This window comes from Antennarius striatus, chromosome 12 (assembly GCF_040054535.1).
Source record: "Antennarius striatus isolate MH-2024 chromosome 12, ASM4005453v1, whole genome shotgun sequence".
In the NCBI taxonomy this organism is placed as follows: domain Eukaryota; kingdom Metazoa; phylum Chordata; class Actinopteri; order Lophiiformes; family Antennariidae; genus Antennarius; species Antennarius striatus.
The window spans coordinates 472,033-490,594 of record NC_090787.1 but is presented as its reverse complement, the minus strand read 5'-3'; the positions used below and the strand labels follow the sequence as shown (position 1 = coordinate 490,594).

The window sequence follows — 18,562 nt, the reverse complement described above, 5'->3', positions numbered from 1 at the left end:
AATTTATTTGGAATCAGCAACAAACAAAATGATTTCTAGCTTCACTGTGCATAGAAAGAGAGTCCATACCCTGCATCCCCACACATCTTTTAAACAGCTGTGCCGGTCATTGTGGCTCATGATGAAAAGCACCTTACAAATAGAAAGGATCCAAACCCCTTTTATGTAGCTTAGAAGGAGCAGCGACTATAATACAGGTCAAAGCTTGACATATAAAAGTCAACAGGAATCAAACAATGAGCATGTTGGCATTTGACAGTCCCTCTCTGGCCTTTCACTGTTCAGGGCTCCCTTACATTTTCTCACTTTAACAAAATCAAACATTCCACAGCCTTTCATCGTCAGGTGTCCCTTTATATTTTTCCACTTTGACACAATCAAACACAACATCTAGAAAACAACACAGCACAGCTGAACAGAGCACTGAGTCAGGTTTGAGTGGCATGTTAATTAAATGGATCTTAAACTATGAAACAGAGGTGATAATAATAATTCTGCATTAGTTTTCCATTTGTTTCCCTTGGTGTAACACAATGGAATGGAATGATGGAATGTCACAAGTGCAAATGCACATTTGATATACTTGAAGTTGAGTGTTTTATTTGCACATTTTATGCCAAGACCCTTTTACTAACTAACTAACTAACTAACTAACTAACTAACTAACTAACTAACTAACAGTGTACTTTTAAAGCCATCAGTATGATTAGATATACTGTATTTAGTAGTCATAATAAAGTAATATGTTATCGATACTTTATTGTTTCCTCTTTCTGGTTAAAACTGTTGGTTGTTTGAAAGTTTAAGGCACAAAGTAGAGGAATCGATATACCGGCGCTAATGGACTCCAACAGCAAAGTTAATTACAGGCATTTAGGTTTGGGGCTTGTCCGTTTATGTGTTACAGGCTTTATGCTACTGATAGACTGAGGCTGTTTCTGTTTCTTTGAGCACACACACATTAAGCGCCACTGGTGCTTGGTGATTTTATTATCTCAAGCAAGACAGCTAATTAAAAAGTAATGCCGTGATAGATTTTTGGGGGGAGGAATAAACATTTGCTACACTTCTTCAAATGGGTTATAAGGTGCAGTATGAAAGTTAGATGTCCCACAGAAAAAGATGGCATCTCCACTTCACCCATGGAAATAAAGCAGGAACATAGTTCTATTAACATAAGATAAAGAGCCTCAGTGATACAGTTACATGATCACTTTGTTCTTATCCAGAAATTACTATCTGCTAAAGGAAAATAGAACTGCTTGGATAAAAAAAAAAAAATAAGGAAAGCTGATTCTTTCACTTTCAACAAGGACAGTTAAGGGAAAACTTGTGGATAATACTGGTAATAAAATCCAAGCTCATCTCCATAACCCTATCATAGTTGTGAGTTTGGAGCTTCTGGGATGTAAATCTACTCAGGTGTAATAAAACAAGACCAGACTTTTACCCAAATCTCTTATAAATGTACAGAACATGCTTTTTTGAAAGTTTGGGGTGAGATCAAATTATTCAGGGTTATTGAGAACACAATCTTTCTTACAGTCTAAAAGAAAATCAGACCATATCAGAAGATCTGTGCATTTTTCAGTGTGTGTGTGTGTGTGTGTGTGTGTGTGTGTGTGTGTGTGTGTGTGTGTGTGTGTGTGTGTTTTGGTTAGGGTTGCAGTGCTCCATGAGGTTGTGGGTGTTTGTGACTCTGATGTCATCACACAGATACAGTCAGGGGAGGTGTGGTTGTCGTGGCCGAGTGGTTAAGGCGATGGACTAGAAATCCATTGGGGTCTCCCCGCGCAGGTTCGAATCCTGCCGACAACGTTTTGTGTATTTTACAAAGTAATAGCAGTCATTATCCATGTCCAGAGAGAAATACATCATCTTATTAGTCGAGTGGAGGGGTTCAGTTTGAGAGCCTGCAGTGCTATCAGCAAGATGATCAGTTTGGTTTTGGCTTACGTTGTGTTCAAGTCCTCTGTTATATTCAGACATGATAATAAATTGAATAAAATGTTCTGCAGCATCATCAGATAGCTTTTTGGTGTAGAACATTATATTTGAAGGTGTGTAATCGTGTAACACAAAGTATTATGTGAATTAGACGACCACCCTGCACAGACTGTCTGCAATACATGGATATCAAAATTGATCACGGTAATTAATTAATAAACTCACTCTGATAAAAAGTCTGTTTATGGATCAGGAGCCTGGAACAATATCAACGCTGCCTGTCTGTATGTAATACCCCACAAATCACTTAGCATTGTGCTGTACACATCGTACAGATTTGCAACCTTTCTAAACTATGTGTGATGTTAATAATGTTGTACTACCATCTGAAAGTATGACCTCAAGGAATGTTTCTGCTCTAAGGTCTGGTCCTCTCATTAAGTGAAAGGTTATCTTACTCAATTTCTAACGATGGTTACAAACCAGGGCTGCTTTGATCGCTGAAAGGCTCTTGCTCCTCTTTCACCGATAATATACTAACCCCGATAAAACTACGACTAAATCCATTGCTCACAATTTTGTTGTTTGATACAAATTCAAGGAAGCTGTGAAACTTGACTCGGCGGTGACGCTGCCACCAGAGCAGCAGTGGTACTCAGTGGAGTCCATGTCAGCTTTTTTCTGCTCCATTGGAAACACTTTGGCATCTCCTACTTACAAAGTAGTGAGCAAACAATACAGACAAACAACAATGAAGGTATATGCTTCTTTGTAGAAGTAATATGTTTGAAATAGAGTGGAAGTATGTAAAAGTTAAAGGCGCCTTTATGAAAACACACTTTTCTGTTCCAAACATTCCTCGTTCCTCTGTAATCGTCACACAGATGGATGGGTTGTATAGCATACAAATTATGATTAAAGCTGCATCTCTTCTTCTAAGTCTATAAAGACTGCATGCATGATTTTACACCATTATTATGGACTCTATCGTGTTATTTTTTTCATTTCAGAGAGAAATTGTTGTGACTTTGTGGCTGTTCATGTTAGCACTCTGAATAAAACAAGAAAAGAAAACTCCATCACCAGATATAACTTTATAAAAAACGAGGACACACAAAATATGTGTGAAAAACAGTTTTAGGAAATTACTCAAATGTGATTCAAGTGAAGGAAAACAAAACGCTCAAGCTTACAACTCAGAGTCACCATGTTAATATGACACATGCACAGAATGTGCATGTCAGCAGGTCTCTGGTGTGTGGTCTGCTGATAATATTTTAATAACATAATTGATTAAACCGTGAAGGCAAAAATGTGCTGAAACACAAAGAAGGAACCCAGGCATGACCAGAGTGTGAAGGAAAGAGATGATATATACTGACAACGCCTCACGTTAATGGAGTTGTATGGTGTGAAACCCTCCCTGAAAAATACATCACACTGCAATTTCATTTCCCCACAGTATTGTGAATGTATTACATTGTAGTTAGAAGAATGCAATCTATTAGAAATATGGTAATTATATCCACATTATGTGTCATTTGTAATCTTTCAACACTTTTGTTCCCACATAGCGCAATTCCACAATTCACAGCCTGTTACTGTAGTAGTAGTGTGTGTGTGTGTGTGTGTGTGTGTGTGTGTGTGTGTGTGTGTGTGTGTGTGTGTGTGTGTGTGTGTGTGTGTGTGTGTGTGTTTGTGTGTGTGTGTGTGTGCGCACATCTGTCTTTGCTAAAACCAGTTTGAATTTCAGACATGCATCATGGCAGTTTTGGAAAGTGAAGGCATTCATCACCAGCCATCACAATGTCAGAGAGCCTCAGGGGTCGTTTCCACGGCAACTGTTTCAACCTAAAAATGATAACTTCTGTCCCACTTTTTTGGCTGTTGGTTTACAAAACAAAACAATTTTCGGGGCTTGAAATCTAAAACTTTTCAAAATGTGCTTCAGCATGTAATCATTCAAAAATGTCACCGTCAACGTGAGAAACATTTTTACTTTTACTTTTACCACCCTGCTTCCTACATGCCTCTGATAGTTCTACCCTTATTCACATATATGGACAGATCACTACAAAATAACAAAAGTAATTTTTAAAAAACGTGACTGTTGGGTTTCCTAAACTAGTACTGTGGTCATTCTATGGTTTTGATTTTTGAAAGTATACACAACCTGCCCCTGACACACTGCAGTGACACTGCAGTGATTCTAACGTTTCTGCTCCTGCAGGGAGTGTGTGTGTGTGTGTGTGTGTGTGGGTTTCTATGTGTGTGTGTGCGTGCATGAGTACGTACATGTGTGTGTTCATAAGAACAACTTTCACACTACCTTCAGCTTTCAAACAATCCACTGCAGCTGTTATTGCTTCCAGCCTGATGCCAACAAACATGAACACAACCAACATCGTCTGATTTAAGGTCGGATAAGGTAACCGACGGCAACAAGACACCTCAAAGTTGGATATAGAAGCCACAATCAGGCTACATTTAGAACTTAGCTAAAAAAGAGTGTGTGTGTGTGTGTGTGTGTGTGTGTGTGTGTGTGTGTGTGTGTGTGTGTGTGTGTGTGTAGTGTGTGTGTGTGTGTGTGTACAGTATGTGTGTGTGTGTGTAGTGCATCAATGCCCCACTGCTTACCAACTGTCAGCAGCCATCATGGGGGACGGCCCTCATTGTGAAGGACAAAAGCGGCACGTGCCACCGGTGGGAGGTAACAGTGATTTATGAGGGGCTGCCACAGCAGCGGCAGGTGAACCTGCTCTCTGGGGGTCCGTCTGCATTCCCAACACCATTCTGCGCCCATGAGGAGACGCTGGCATTAATGGAGAGCATAAACCCCAAAACTAACCAGCCGACATGAGAAAACCACCCTGTGGTCATGCGCATTGTTTTGGGCTATTGCACTGAAAGCTCAGGAGACCAGTGACTTGATAAGATGAATAACATGACTATAGGTGGTGAAGTCAAGGTGTGTGCATGTCACCCATTATGTATTGTACAGAATGACATTAAGTGACTAAAGCCTTCAAAACATGCAACAAACAATAAGGATGTCATGAGTTACCATACAGGATGTGCTTCTCACCCCAAAATGTCTCATCCACCCTTGACATCATACGGGATGATGGAAGGACAATAATTTAGCAGAATAAATTGAGGAGGTCAAAAACTGCAGACGATTCTGTGGTTGTTCAAACATCATGAACGAAGCAGGTGTGGCTTTAGTGTTCTTCATGCATTTTCCAAAAGAGGGTTTTGTTCTAACACTCAAATCAATTTTCACTGCATTAAAAATAGTCTGATTAGTGACAGATGTGTGTCTACTGGACAAGACATTTATATTTTTATTCATTCATCCATTCATATTTTAACCACTTCCTCCACTGTTTACAGGTCACTGGGGTTACTGGAGCCTCTCCCAGCTGACTTACAGGCAAGCGGTGGGAGACACTCTGACCGCTACGCCAGCGCACCGCAGAGCCACGCAAAAAACAAACACACACACACACACACACACACACACACACATACCTACGGAAAATTTGGAACGGTTCACTTGTGTAGGGTAAGTAACAAACAGTGTAAACGTCATGAGGGTGATATACAGTAATAGCTGCTTCACTGCAAAAAACATGCTCACATCAGTCCTCCACAGACCAAGACAGGATTCACTGCATTTATATCAATTTTTCACAAAAGCAAATTTTTACAATTGTCAGCCTGACAGTGCATTGAGTGGTATTTATCTCCTCTCCCCTTGTGAAGGAGGATGACTGAATCACTCTGGTTGTCTACAGGAAGTTCATATGACATCCTGATAAGGACAGCATTACAAGTCATTCCACACTAAAATAGGACTGAGAGGTCTGCAGCACTGAGGTAACCTGGGAACTGGAACATCCAGTTTTATATTCAGATGTGTCTGAATACCTGTTACAATGTGTGATTTACCTGTCATTATTGGGGAGTGTCTGCGTGCAACACAAAGTATGCTCCTGGGTGAGAAAATAAGAACCCGCTCTATGTTTACAACAAATTTAAACTTGTGGAAATGGAAAAGTTGGGAGTGGGTTTAGTTTAATGAAGAGCTTAATAATTTAAGAGTTATTTATTTATTTAAAAATAAAGGCTGCATGTGTCTAAATGTGGGATTGAGCTGGTTAAGTAATTGCACTCATGTAATGTACTTTTAATTGACTATCATACGGGCTAATGTGACATGGTGGATGTGTCGGGGTTTTCAGGTTGTCTTTTCTAATCAGCTCTGACATCAGACACTGACGCCACTTTATGATTAAACAGAGAAGTTATGTACAAACAACAGCACATTATATGTGTCATATTATATGTGGCTGTACGTGTCACTTTTTATTGTTATATGTTTCATTATGTTATCATGTTTTATCTTGTGAAGCACTTTGATTTGCATTAATTTTTTTTTATGTATGAAACGTGCTATATAAATAAAGCTTGATTTGATTTCATTTGATTTAAAAAGCGACTAAAAATAAAATTCTTATGGATAATTTTATCTGTTTCTTCGGTCAATACACTGTTCTCCACATTTACCTCTAATTATTATTATTATTATTATTTCTCCACATTTACCTCTAATTATTATTGATTATTATTATTATTGATTATTATTATTGATTATTATTATTATTATTATTATTATTATTATTATTATTATTATTATTATTATTATTATTAAACTTCCCTACTGTGGGACAGTAAAGGATTATCTTGTCATCAACTCAGACACACAGTAATTATTCATTTGGATTTCCAGAATCGGTTCCTAATAATTCTTGATTTCATTGGGATTTGTATGAATCAAATCCTTTAAAAATATTTTGATAACTAAATCTACTAACTGTAAGTAAACACGTCACGGTTCCGTGTCTGTGTCATGTTGCTCTGCTGTGCTGGTGTCGGGCAGGAGGCGGGGCTGAACCTGTGGGCGGAGCCTCGTCTCCACACCTGTACCTGATCAGACTAACTAGGCTGAAGCCTTTTAAGCCGGCTTCTCCTTTGGCTCTGTGTCAGATTGTTTGGTGCCGTTGCTCATGTCTCTAGTTTGTTGGACTTCTGGAGTTCTCTTATTTTTCCTGGATTTTTGATTTTGATTAAACTGTGACAGAAAGCTTCTCCACTGGTGTCCTGCATATGAGTGCTAACCCTACAGCTCATGACAACACAAATATATTTAATCATGAAACTAGAACTTACTTGATTTTCATTGTGTAAGGAAAGTTTCCCATATGTTTTTTTTAAATATTTAACACAAATTAATCAATTACACTGTAGAAGAATCAAAAAGGCAGGGTTAAATTGTACACATTTAAAACATCTCTAATAGGTCACAAAAGGACTCCAGAGTCTTAATTCTGTTCTTTACAAGGTATATGATTGAATGCTTGTCAGTCGTACCAAAATATAAGAAAATGTTTTCAGTAACGAAGCAGCAGCAGTCTCACCTGTGAAGTGCTGGTCTGTTTAAATGTCTAAATGTTTCCACTCTCGGATCATCTCCTCCTTTTCTGTGTTGGTTCTCAATCATCCAGGTCAAGGTCAATCTAGACGGGAAAAAAAGAATCGCTCTGGGCGTGCATTAGGCTGGCTGAAAACATTTCACTTCAAAGCCAAGAGGCTTCTACAGTTTCTCACTGTAAATATTACACTGTGTTGAATTATATAGAAATGCAGTGAATACATTTAAATGTATCCTTGGCAAAGATATTTAATAAAAAAACATTTTTATCCTTTTGCATATGAGGGAGAATTCAACCATAGGTCTTACATAGCCATCTTGGACCTAGAGAAGCATAACTAAAGTTTGCTTTCAGGAGCTGATAAAAAAAAAAAAGAATGTCACCATACAAAGTTAAAGAAGAGGAACTTAAAATGAACTGAACTGCCATTTTGAAAAAGGTTAAATAAAGTTGCTACCTGTACATGTGGAAGCAGTTATTCATAATCAAACAGTGTTGTTAGAAAATGGATGAAACATTGGTTGAGTTAAGAACCATATCAACACCACGACATGTGGTCACCCCCGGGGGGGAGACAAAGGACCAGCAGAGGTTGTCCCGATGCCAGACTCTGTCCAGAGTGTTCAGAGTGCTGGAGGGGCAGTGAGAAGGTCCTCAGTGTCATTCGTCTTGTTGGCACGTCTACAGGTTTTGCTATGAAACGGCTCCGGACTTCACCTCAGGAAGCTGATGTAATTGTCAGAAAGGTGAGGTACATTATGAAACACGGTGGGCGAATGCCTTCGCAAAGCACTGATCTCATTCAAGTTCCGACCTTTTAAGAGCTTTGGTAGGATTAAGAGATTTTTTTTACTTTGACATGAGTGAAATCTGGGATAATGAGCCCGTTTGACCTCAGTTTCCACACACATTGATGCGACTATGAGGTAATAATGAGGCAATGATGGAGGGTAATGTTGCTGCCTAGACAGTGCAGTTATTGGTCATTTTTAATTGTATTTACAGCCTTCCAGACCTTTCAGTTGGCAACACAAATGTACCAGCAAATGTACCAGTATATTGATGTTTTTTCAGATACATTGATCCACTTATGTTGTATATAACAAACCATTGTTTGGCAGAAACAAAGCTCTTTAACAGTCCCCCTGAATCTGACCACTCCCTTGAGTCGTCAGTCTTCTGTAAATCCACCGTTAAAGTCAGTGTCACTCTACATGAGTTTTAAACTGATCACGTCCTTAGAGAACAACCTATCTTTATTGTTTTGCATACACATCAGTATGTGACAATAATGGGGTATGAAAAAGTAAAGGACTTGCTGAGCGGTTGTTGGATAAATCCCAGAAGCTGCAGACAGACTGTGTTAATGGTCTGGCTGCATTTTGTTTTACAGCTTTTTAGAGTGGTCAGAAAAGGAAAGGTGTGATTTAGAAGACCCTTCATACTTCAGACACTTCAGTAATGAAACGTTTTACGGTAAGCTCATGAAAATGGACTTAATTTATACAGCATTTTTTTTTCATGTCATACAAAAGAATATAACAAGCAATACAAATACTGTATCCCAGTTTGACCTCAGGCTATATGTGAAATGATTGCCCAACAGTAATACTATATGTAGCTATAAGAGTCAAAAGGAATATGCCAAGATGTCATGTTCCTCCTGCAAATGTGATTTAACGTCTTGATGGCCAACTGAAGATATTGGTAATGATTCTTTTTTATTGCGGTATCACTGATAGTGATGTCGTTTCTGGCAGTACCAGGGATTTTCAAGGCTACCCCACCTCGGGACTGTCGTAAGGGAAAGCCCACAGGGTGACTACATAAGGGTGTGCTTCCAAAGAAGACAAATGCCAGGACCTACAGTCACAAAACAAATGAGAAGCCCAAATAATGAACATGTGAAACATTTGTTGTGGTGTGATACCACTGACGTGTACGTCTTATGATTCATCGGTATTGTTCTACCTGCTATGAATTACTGTGTCTGCTGCCAACATGTAATACTGCAAAAAAAACAATGTAATAAAAATGCCATCATCAACTCATGTCAATGTGAACGAAGCACAGGCAATTACCTTTATTACACTTCTAACAGAGGAGGGAAAAACATAAAATAAGTGGTATTAATAAATTATTTGGCAATGTAGAAAATGTTGTAAAAGAGAAATAGAGGCTGCAGCATTAATGATGGCTTCGCTCCATTTGGATGTTCCGATACGCCGGGACGGTGAGCCAGCAGGAACAACACCAGTGCCCTGGAACTGGCACACCTGAATGTTATCAGCTACACCTGTGCTTTTCATTATGAGCATGAAAAACTGTCTACTGTGCAGATGTGCGCTGTGCTTTAGCGAGTACCCAGTCGTTAATGCTTTAGAGCTCCTTACACAAAGGCTAGCGTCACTGGTGCTTCGATGGGATGACACGTGGTTTCACAACCAGAGCTGAGAATCGCTGATAAAAGAAGAGTTGACATGTTTTGGACTGGTTTTTTTCCAGACCATAAACGTTTGCACTGACAACATAATTCCAGTTTCAGTTCTATGTTGAATCTCGTTGCTTTGGCAATGCTGTTACACAGGAAGCAAACAAATGGGGATGAAGACTACATGTACAAAAACCCAGACTCGTGATATTTGGACTACAGTCAGGCACACGTTTGACCTACTTCACCGTGTTTGAAGGTGATATACAGTACAATCTCTAAAGCATGGCATCCTACAGGCTGATAGGTGTCAAAGGTGTAATGAGTCAGATAAGCCCCATGCAAAATTTCATACAAAATAATTAGTCCAGATCTATTCTAACCTCTTTTTTCCTTGTCTCATGATTTCATATTGGGTCTTCTATTTGACTTGCTCCTCTCCAGTTTGTGACTGTTTCTCTGTTTCCACTTATCTCTGGTCATCTCCTCCACCCTGTGCCACATGTTTCTCATTTCTTACAGAATTTAGTCCATGCGTAATAATTTGGTAATCTTTCATCCTTGGTGTTTCCACTTAACACGTTGCAGCAATTTGCCAATTTGCAATTTTGTAATTTTTATTTTTCTATATCTTATGTCTCCGCATTTGTATCACTATCAATGTGTGCCTTGGACACCTTATATATGCACGTATCATAAATTCTGCATGTTTCAGTTAATTAGAAAAAAAATTCAACTCCAAAAATTCCCCATGGATTAGGAAATTCCACCCAACCGTACATCAACTTGCTGTTGGCAGATAATGAGTCTACATGCTGAGAAAGTTGACATGGGAATATTGAAGTGAGTTGTTCTTTCAAAACTTTTTATCAGTTCTCATCTTGTATTTGTACACAGGGTTTAAGGGTGTAAAACAGATGGTTTTAATGAGCCGCCATTCAGGAAAAAGGTTCTGACACAAATTAAAAATAATAGCATGATTTGTTCACTCCCTGCAGCTGGTAGTACTTGATCAGACCATGCAGAGAGGCAGCACACACTCCACATGTTCAGCCGGGTATTCAATTAATTTCTTAATCTGTTTCGTTTCAACAACCCTTCATATCGATCTTTCCTGGACATGGAGTGCCCCAAACTCCACATTTCAAGCCAATGACCTATTACACGCTATTCACTTCCACTTCCTCTTTGTTTGGACACCTGCTGGCTGACAGAGCAGGACTGAAGTGAAAATTAGCCACACAAACCATTGTTCTCTCTTGATGAAGGAGGCTCCAGCTCATCTAAGTGCATTAGAATTACATTTCCTCATTGCATTGAAGTTTTCATGAAAAGATTTTCATAGCAAATGATTCCCAAACTCCATCTGAGACTTACAGTACTACAATTTACCTTAAAAATCTCCTTGTCCCATAAAAGAAGTGAAATATGGGTTTTGCAATGAAAACAGTGGACATTATTTACTGTTTAGAGGACAACAACATTACTGCCACTACCACTATTATGAATATCTGAGAAAACAAGAATTAGTGCAGTAGAATTGATGTTTTTAAGGAATGTGCAGCTGATGGAGGAAAACGACCAACTGGTTTACCTTCGTCTATGGATTTGATATGTCTTTGCAAAAGTGTTAAGTGTTCAAGAAAGAAGATTCATACAATTAAGAGGACTAAAATGACTGAAATAAATCATTGATTTTTTTTTTCTTTTTGAGTAATGGGAAAGTCATGTTCTAGATTTTCTTGCAGTTATTAGGAGAAACAATTCTGTGTCTGGATCCATTAGTTGCGTGAAAATGATCCTGCCCATGGGATTGCATTGTTGTGTGTGTGTGTGTGTGTGTGTGTGTGTGTGTGTGTGTGTGTGTGTGTGTGTGTGTGTGTGTGTGTGTGTGTGTGTGTGTGATGTTGTTTTTAATGTTAAAAGTAAACTGGATCAATTACACTCTGTCCTTTTGTGAGAATTTACCTCAAAAAAGGTATCAAGATACAGCTCAGGGTGAAAGAATCCTGGTGTTTTTAGTCAAATGTCAAATATTCAAAAGTTGCCCAATAATTTTAGAAATTTCTTGAAGAAAATGGAAATCCACTTATTCATTCTGTACGTTGCAAACAAGGTGACAGTATCTGAAAGGGGAATACCACGATCCAGCTGCAGCTGACAGAAGTCTGTTTAATGAGCTTCTGCAGTCACACTCTCATGAAGACTTTAATTGTTTCCACCATCAAATTAGTTCCCAATAAGCCATACACAGCCATGTTTGATTTTGGCTGATTTCTTTTTCTTTTTTCCGAACAGAGATTTTATTCTGCTAAAAATGGATCCATTCTAAAATACAAGCGATACTCTGGCTCTTGAATGACAGGGGGACCAGTGGTTTGAACTGAGATTACCCAGAAAATGACACCTTGTGCACCAGCCGCAATTAAAACCAGACTTAAAGACGTCCCTCAGAGAAATAAATCCAGCCTCAATCAGACATAAGTTAATATCAATGTATGAGTGAAATTTGACAATGTGTCTCTGAAATACACCGCACCTAAAATTCAAATTCAGCGTGGGCAAAGGTCACGGCGTCCCTGTTAAAGTTTTGAAATGCTTTTCAGGAGTTTTCTGAAGAAGAATTTTTCTTACTTTCAGAGAAGATGACCTTCATTTACTGCTAGGTTTCTGTATGGTACTTAAATGTGGGTGATAAATTGAGAAATAAATGTGAAGTGTAACACACCGCATGCCTCCAAAGTAGCTTGAATGCACCATGTGTGTTCGGGTGAGGTAACACCATTCTTCTCTTGTCATTAGTGTTCCTCTACTGTAAGTTATGTAGCCTCACTGTGTGACGACTCTGTGGTTACACCATTGTTGCAGTCATTTAAATGTCATGTAAAAGAACGTGAGTGAAGTTGTTATACCTGAAGCCAGGCTGCAGAGAGCAGGAAATTGCTGTTAAAAGTTCTTCGCTTAAGCAATGAGAAACACAAGAGATCCTTGTTACTGGGGTGGAAATATGCTTGTAGTTGTGTTTATATGTATTTAAACTGCAAAAAATATCTCATGTAATTGTCAACAAGTACACCCATAATAGTTTGTTTTGTTCGTTGTTATTCTAGCCACCAGAAGAAATCCCTTCAGCGTTGCATTTGGAGACATGTGTTGTTCAGGCAGGCCACAAAAGGTTTCCAGGGATGCTGCTGCTCCATCTAGTCCATGTAAGCATCCCTAAAATGTCAATGCATAGCAACAAAACAAAAGGAACAAGACAGCTGAGCTCAAATGTAACAGTTTTGCTCAAATTACAAAAATGAGAAAGTCATCCAGAATGTACAGCGGTGGTAATCTGAAGATGCTGACTGTCTGTTAAATTTGAATAGTAATACAAATCTTGGCACCAGTTTCATATTTTATCTGAACATCTTGAAATACAAAAAGGTTCCCTCAAAATCTGACCACAAGTCAAAGTTCAAAAATACGTAAAGAGAACACTGCATTAAAATAATGTCCCAACTTTACTTCAACTGTCCAGTCATTTATGATCACAGGAATCATTTATAAAAACCTTTCGGTAGTTGTTATTGGAACAATGTTTCCTGTAATGGTTTTTTCTGCTTGTCATTCTACTTTTCATTTTTATTTTGTTTGTTTTATGTTAACATGAAGAGGAATCAACCCACTGTTGTTTCATGGATAATGCAGATATGCATGTTGAACATTATACCATAGCTTGTTTGCCTGTGAGATAATAGAGAGGCTACAACCTATCTTCTCCATCTTGAATGAAGCTCAGCGATAAACTATCTGCTTCTTGTAGAAAACACACCTGTACCTGGAGTTCAGAGATACAGTTGAAGTGAAAAAAGTTGCCTGAGCGAGGAGTGGCACCGCTGAATATGTGTAAGCTTCCTCACCTGCTAAGCATTGCTTAATGGACCACAAAGTATGAGGCATTTTGTTGCCCCACTGGACCTGCAGTATTTCTAAGAGTACATGAACAATCCCTCTGCTGCTTTTTGAACTTTGGATGACTGCTCTGGAACTGACTTTGGCAATGTCCAACAGTACTAACTCTGTACAATAAAGGTCATCACACTTCATCTACTTCAGTTTCTTTAGGAAAAAAGACTGATATTTTTGCACTCTCACCTTTGTCATTTAAGTCAGATTTATTTAAATGCTAGAGGATGGAGTTCTTTTTGTGAAAAGCCTCACTTTAGGGAGATTGTGTTGCTGGATGCCACATTTTTCAGTAAACATGGTGGGTTGGGGTGTCATAAGGCTTGAGGATGGAGAGGCAACAAGTGAGTACAATGCGAGTAAAGTCAATAATATATTTAAAATGGGCATCAATCATCAAATATCAAAAAACAAGTGTCAGTCAGTGTGAGGGAAGGGAGGATGAATGGTTTGTCATATACAGTATACATATGCACCTATGTTCAATTTGATGTACCTGTAGACCAATTCACCTAAGCTGCATGTTTTTGGAAGTGGGAGGAAGCCGGAAAATTTGGAAAGAACCAACGCAAACACAGAAAGAGCATACAAACACCCTGCAGAAAGGAATCAATCCAAGAACCTGATGGTTGTGAGGCAGCAGGGACCAGACGATAGGAAACAGGTGGCACAGGGAGGACAGGACAATTAGACATGATGGAAACAATCAGACACTGGGGTACAGGTAGAGGAAATCTAAAGGGGGAGACGGATAAACGCAGACAAGAAACATGAGTCCTACAGACAGACGGAAAGGGAAAGTCCAAAAATAGAAACACAGAAGATGAAGCAAGAACATGGGAAGCAACAAGGAAAACATGCTTAATGACAGGAAGCAAAACAACACAACAGTTAAACAGCAAACCGACCCAAACTACGACAGAACACTTCTAAGTCCAGAATACGCAGTCGGCCCTCGATGGGGTTGAGGTTTGATGACTGGTTTGTTTCATCACCTCTGCATCAATGGAAGAAGCTGCATTACATTTCTCCGCATCACAGCTCCATTATTCAGTGTATTTTCACTCTGTTTGACATTCAGGTGTTAATACTGCATTCATGTTCTTTTTAAATCCTGCTATGCTATTTCAAACACTCAATAGTGGTGGTAGAAGGGATGTTTTAGTAAGGTAGAATTTGTTTCAGTCACCAAAGGCTGAATGTTTGGCAGGAGCTCCACTAATGCTTTCAGAATACAGACCTGATCATTCATGTGATGAAGTGTTTGCAGGGCCAACCCTTAAAATAATATAAGTCAGGCTTCATAAATGGAATAAAACCTTGATTTGCTTTAATTTTTCACAAGAGCAGAAAGGTGGTGCCATACAATCTACCACAATATGATTTAAAGTAGCATACATGTGAGGTTCAGGTATAAGATGACAAAGATACCTCATGTCTGAGGGGCCTCATGATGTTCTGACAAAACGAAGTGAGTTAAAAGCGTTTGCCCTTCAACACTGAATAACCACTTGAATCCCTGATCTGTTTGCAACAGGAAACAGTGATGAGACACAGGAAAGGTCATTGTTCTTTTTGTATTATGTCACAATCATCTTGTAATATTCTCCTCACAAGTGGATCTGTAGTATTGCCTTGACGACTACATCGCAAACTTCACAGAAAATAAGATAATAGGGTATTAATAAAGTTGATTTCAATAAAATGTATATTTGTGCTGATTGTTGGGGACCAGCATGTAGTCTGTGATCTCTTTCCATCACAATAAAACTGAGACTCTTACCTGCATCAACTAAAAACTGATCTTGAGTCCATAATGGCACAGGTGTAGTCATGTGATCACCTCCACGTGTGTCCGTACGACTTGATGGGCCATTCTTCTGAATTGATGCCTGTAAATGAGTTTGGCATTGGTTCGATTCCCCCATGGATACACAAGCGGTGAGCCTGACAGTGGACCCTCGTGATAAATAGCTTTTTTAAAATGGTGAAGTGCAGCCCTGCCATTGTTCTTTCTCATCCACCTCTTGACTCTGCCCCCCCCTCTCCTTTCCTCACCATTTTTTCTCTGTGATGGATTGGTTTTCAGCTGCTGAGCATCAACGCCATTATTCCCAGGAGCTGTCCGATGCTACCGCGGCGGCATACATGTGGAGACACAGATCAGAGAGGGAACCAACATTTCCGGGCAATGGGCCTTGGATGCATGCAACACAAAACCAGTAATAGGGGTCTCGCCTCAGACAGCTATTGATGTACCATGGGATTGTATGTCACAGAACAAGCTGGCCAACACAAACATGCTCATCAGTGCGGTGCAGTCAGGATATGTGAAAATGATGGGATCTGGAACAAAAGGGATCCAGACATAATAATACCAAATGTGATGGATTGAATTCTAGGGTAGGGTTGGGTTACTTCAAAGATAAATCCTGAGACTTTACCCTTTAAGGAATTTTTATAACTAAAATTAAAAATTAAACCATTTAAAATGGACAAGGTTATTCAGTCCACTCTGTGTGAATCATTTCAATCTCAGTTATTAGTCACACTGGAATAACTTCTACAAATCATGAGTAAGCGCCAGTGTAAATACCACCAACTGCTGACACAGAGTCATATCAAATCTGCCTTTTACTAAGGAGAAACAAAACTGACTTACAAATGTGTTAAATGTTACTATGATGGCTCATTATTTTTCTTAAAAAAATGATTACCAGTGAAATCATCAGTGTTCAGTCCCTACATAAAGAGCAGAATCCAGCTGCATTTCTGTGGATATGGAGGGTCACAGATAATCCTGTATTTATTCTCGTTGTTCAACTCCATTGGCTATGTTGTACAGCAATCAGTGATAAACTGATAGGGTCTCCACGATCTACTCTTACAATGACAGAATTCTATAGATCCCTATCCATATTGATATGAATTGCTGATGCTATTCACACAAGGTAAAAAAACCCCCCAAAAACCATTACGTCATTCCAAAAAAAATTACAAGAATAAAAAAAGGGCTCTCTTAACCTCGATCGAATGATAATCAAGAACTGCATGAATTAATATTCAAAATATCAATAACTTGATAATTAAACAACACAGTAATGGAGGTAATGGATTAAATGCATATACTTCAGTAATATCAGAGCTGGATTTTTAAATATACTGCACAGAATTTCCAAATTTTATGTGTTTGACTGTACTCTTATTTAATCTTACTGATTGTTTTGACAAAGCACTGATCTGCACAGAAAGGTATCCCTAACCAATCAGATTACTGCAGTCGGCTGTGGGTAACAGTGACTATTATGGTTGACTTGGAGCTAAATGTATTTGAGTCATCGGCACCATGAGAAGATAACCCAAATGATTCGCCAACATCAACTTCTCCGTGTACTAATTGAAGTTTATGTCCAAGATAAATGTGGTTGACATAAATTAACATTTTTGTTTTTGTAAGCGTTCCACGTTTTTTCTTGGACATCTCCCTTGGTTTTATGTTGAAAAATATCGGACCGTCACATCACTGCTGCTCCTCTTTAGGAAATGAATTTGATTATACCTGGAACCAGACTTCTAAAGCCATCGCCCTGGAAACCAAGAAGATGGAGGGGAAACTTTCTCTGGCCATGTCCATCTCTCCTGAGCTTTATCAGACAGCAAAGTCAGGAATCCCATTTGTGGGAGCAGATTGGCTATGAATGAAATGTTTCTGGTGAGGTTTCACCGTAAGAAACATTAAGAGTGTTACTTTAGCTACAAAGCTAACATGTGCCATTGTGGGGTTATTTTGACCAGTAAAAACAATATTGTGGTGAGACTTGGTAGGAGGAGAAGGACCATAATCGCTGACCTTGTACAGGTGTGGCGGGAGGGGGCAGAGACAGGAGCAGTGAAAAAGATTGACAGATGCAGCAGAAGGAGATTCTTGGAGCAATACGTATGGCAGAACGGCACTCTGGTAGCCTGAGGGAGGGGTCGCCCGTGGTGAGTTAGCGCTGCCAGCGACGAAGACCGATAGCAAGGGGAGTTAGCCCCCGTGTCCAGATTAGGAGGGGAGGCCTAGTGCCTCATGTAGTCAGATTAGGGCCCATTTTAGGGAGTGCTGGGCTTTCCTTGCTCCTTGTGTGGACTTGCTGCTACTTCTACACTGGTCCTGCTGCCACTGCTACACTGGTCGTGTTGTCACTGCTACACTGGTCCTGCTGCTACTGCTACACTGGTCCTGCTGCCACTGCTACACTGGTCCTGCTGCTACCGCTACACTGGTCCAGCTGCTACTGCTACACTGGTCCTGTTGTCACTGCTACACTGGTCCTGCTGCTACTGCTACACTGGTCCTGTTGTCACTGCTACACTGGTCCTGTTGTCACTGCTACACTGGTCCAGCTGCTACTGCTACACTGGTCCTGTTGTCACTGCTACACTGGTCCTGCTGCTACTGCTACACTGGTCCTGTTGCCACTGCTACACTGGTCCTGCTGCCACTGCTACACTGGTCCTGCTGCTACTGCTACACTGGTCCTGCTGCCACTGCTACACTGGTCCTGTTGTCACTGCTACACTGGTCCTGTTGTCACTGCTACACTGGTCCTGCTGCCACTGCTACACTGGTCCTGCTGCTACTGCTACACTGGTCCTGCTGCTACTGCTACACTGGTCCTGCTGCCACTGCTACACTGGTCCTGCTGCTACGCTGTCCGCTGCTACACGGACTGTGTGGACCTTCTTCGCCGTCCAG

General features: G+C 39.8%; 1 non-coding gene across 1 annotated transcript; it reads left to right on the top strand.

Annotated features, from left to right (window-relative positions):
- Window positions 1-1,736: 1,736 nt before the first annotated feature.
- trnas-aga (transfer RNA serine (anticodon AGA)) lies at window positions 1,737-1,818 on the top strand. Its single transcript has one exon. It is a non-coding gene; the product is annotated as a tRNA-Ser (tRNA).
- The last annotated feature ends 16,744 nt before the right edge of the window (window positions 1,819-18,562 follow it).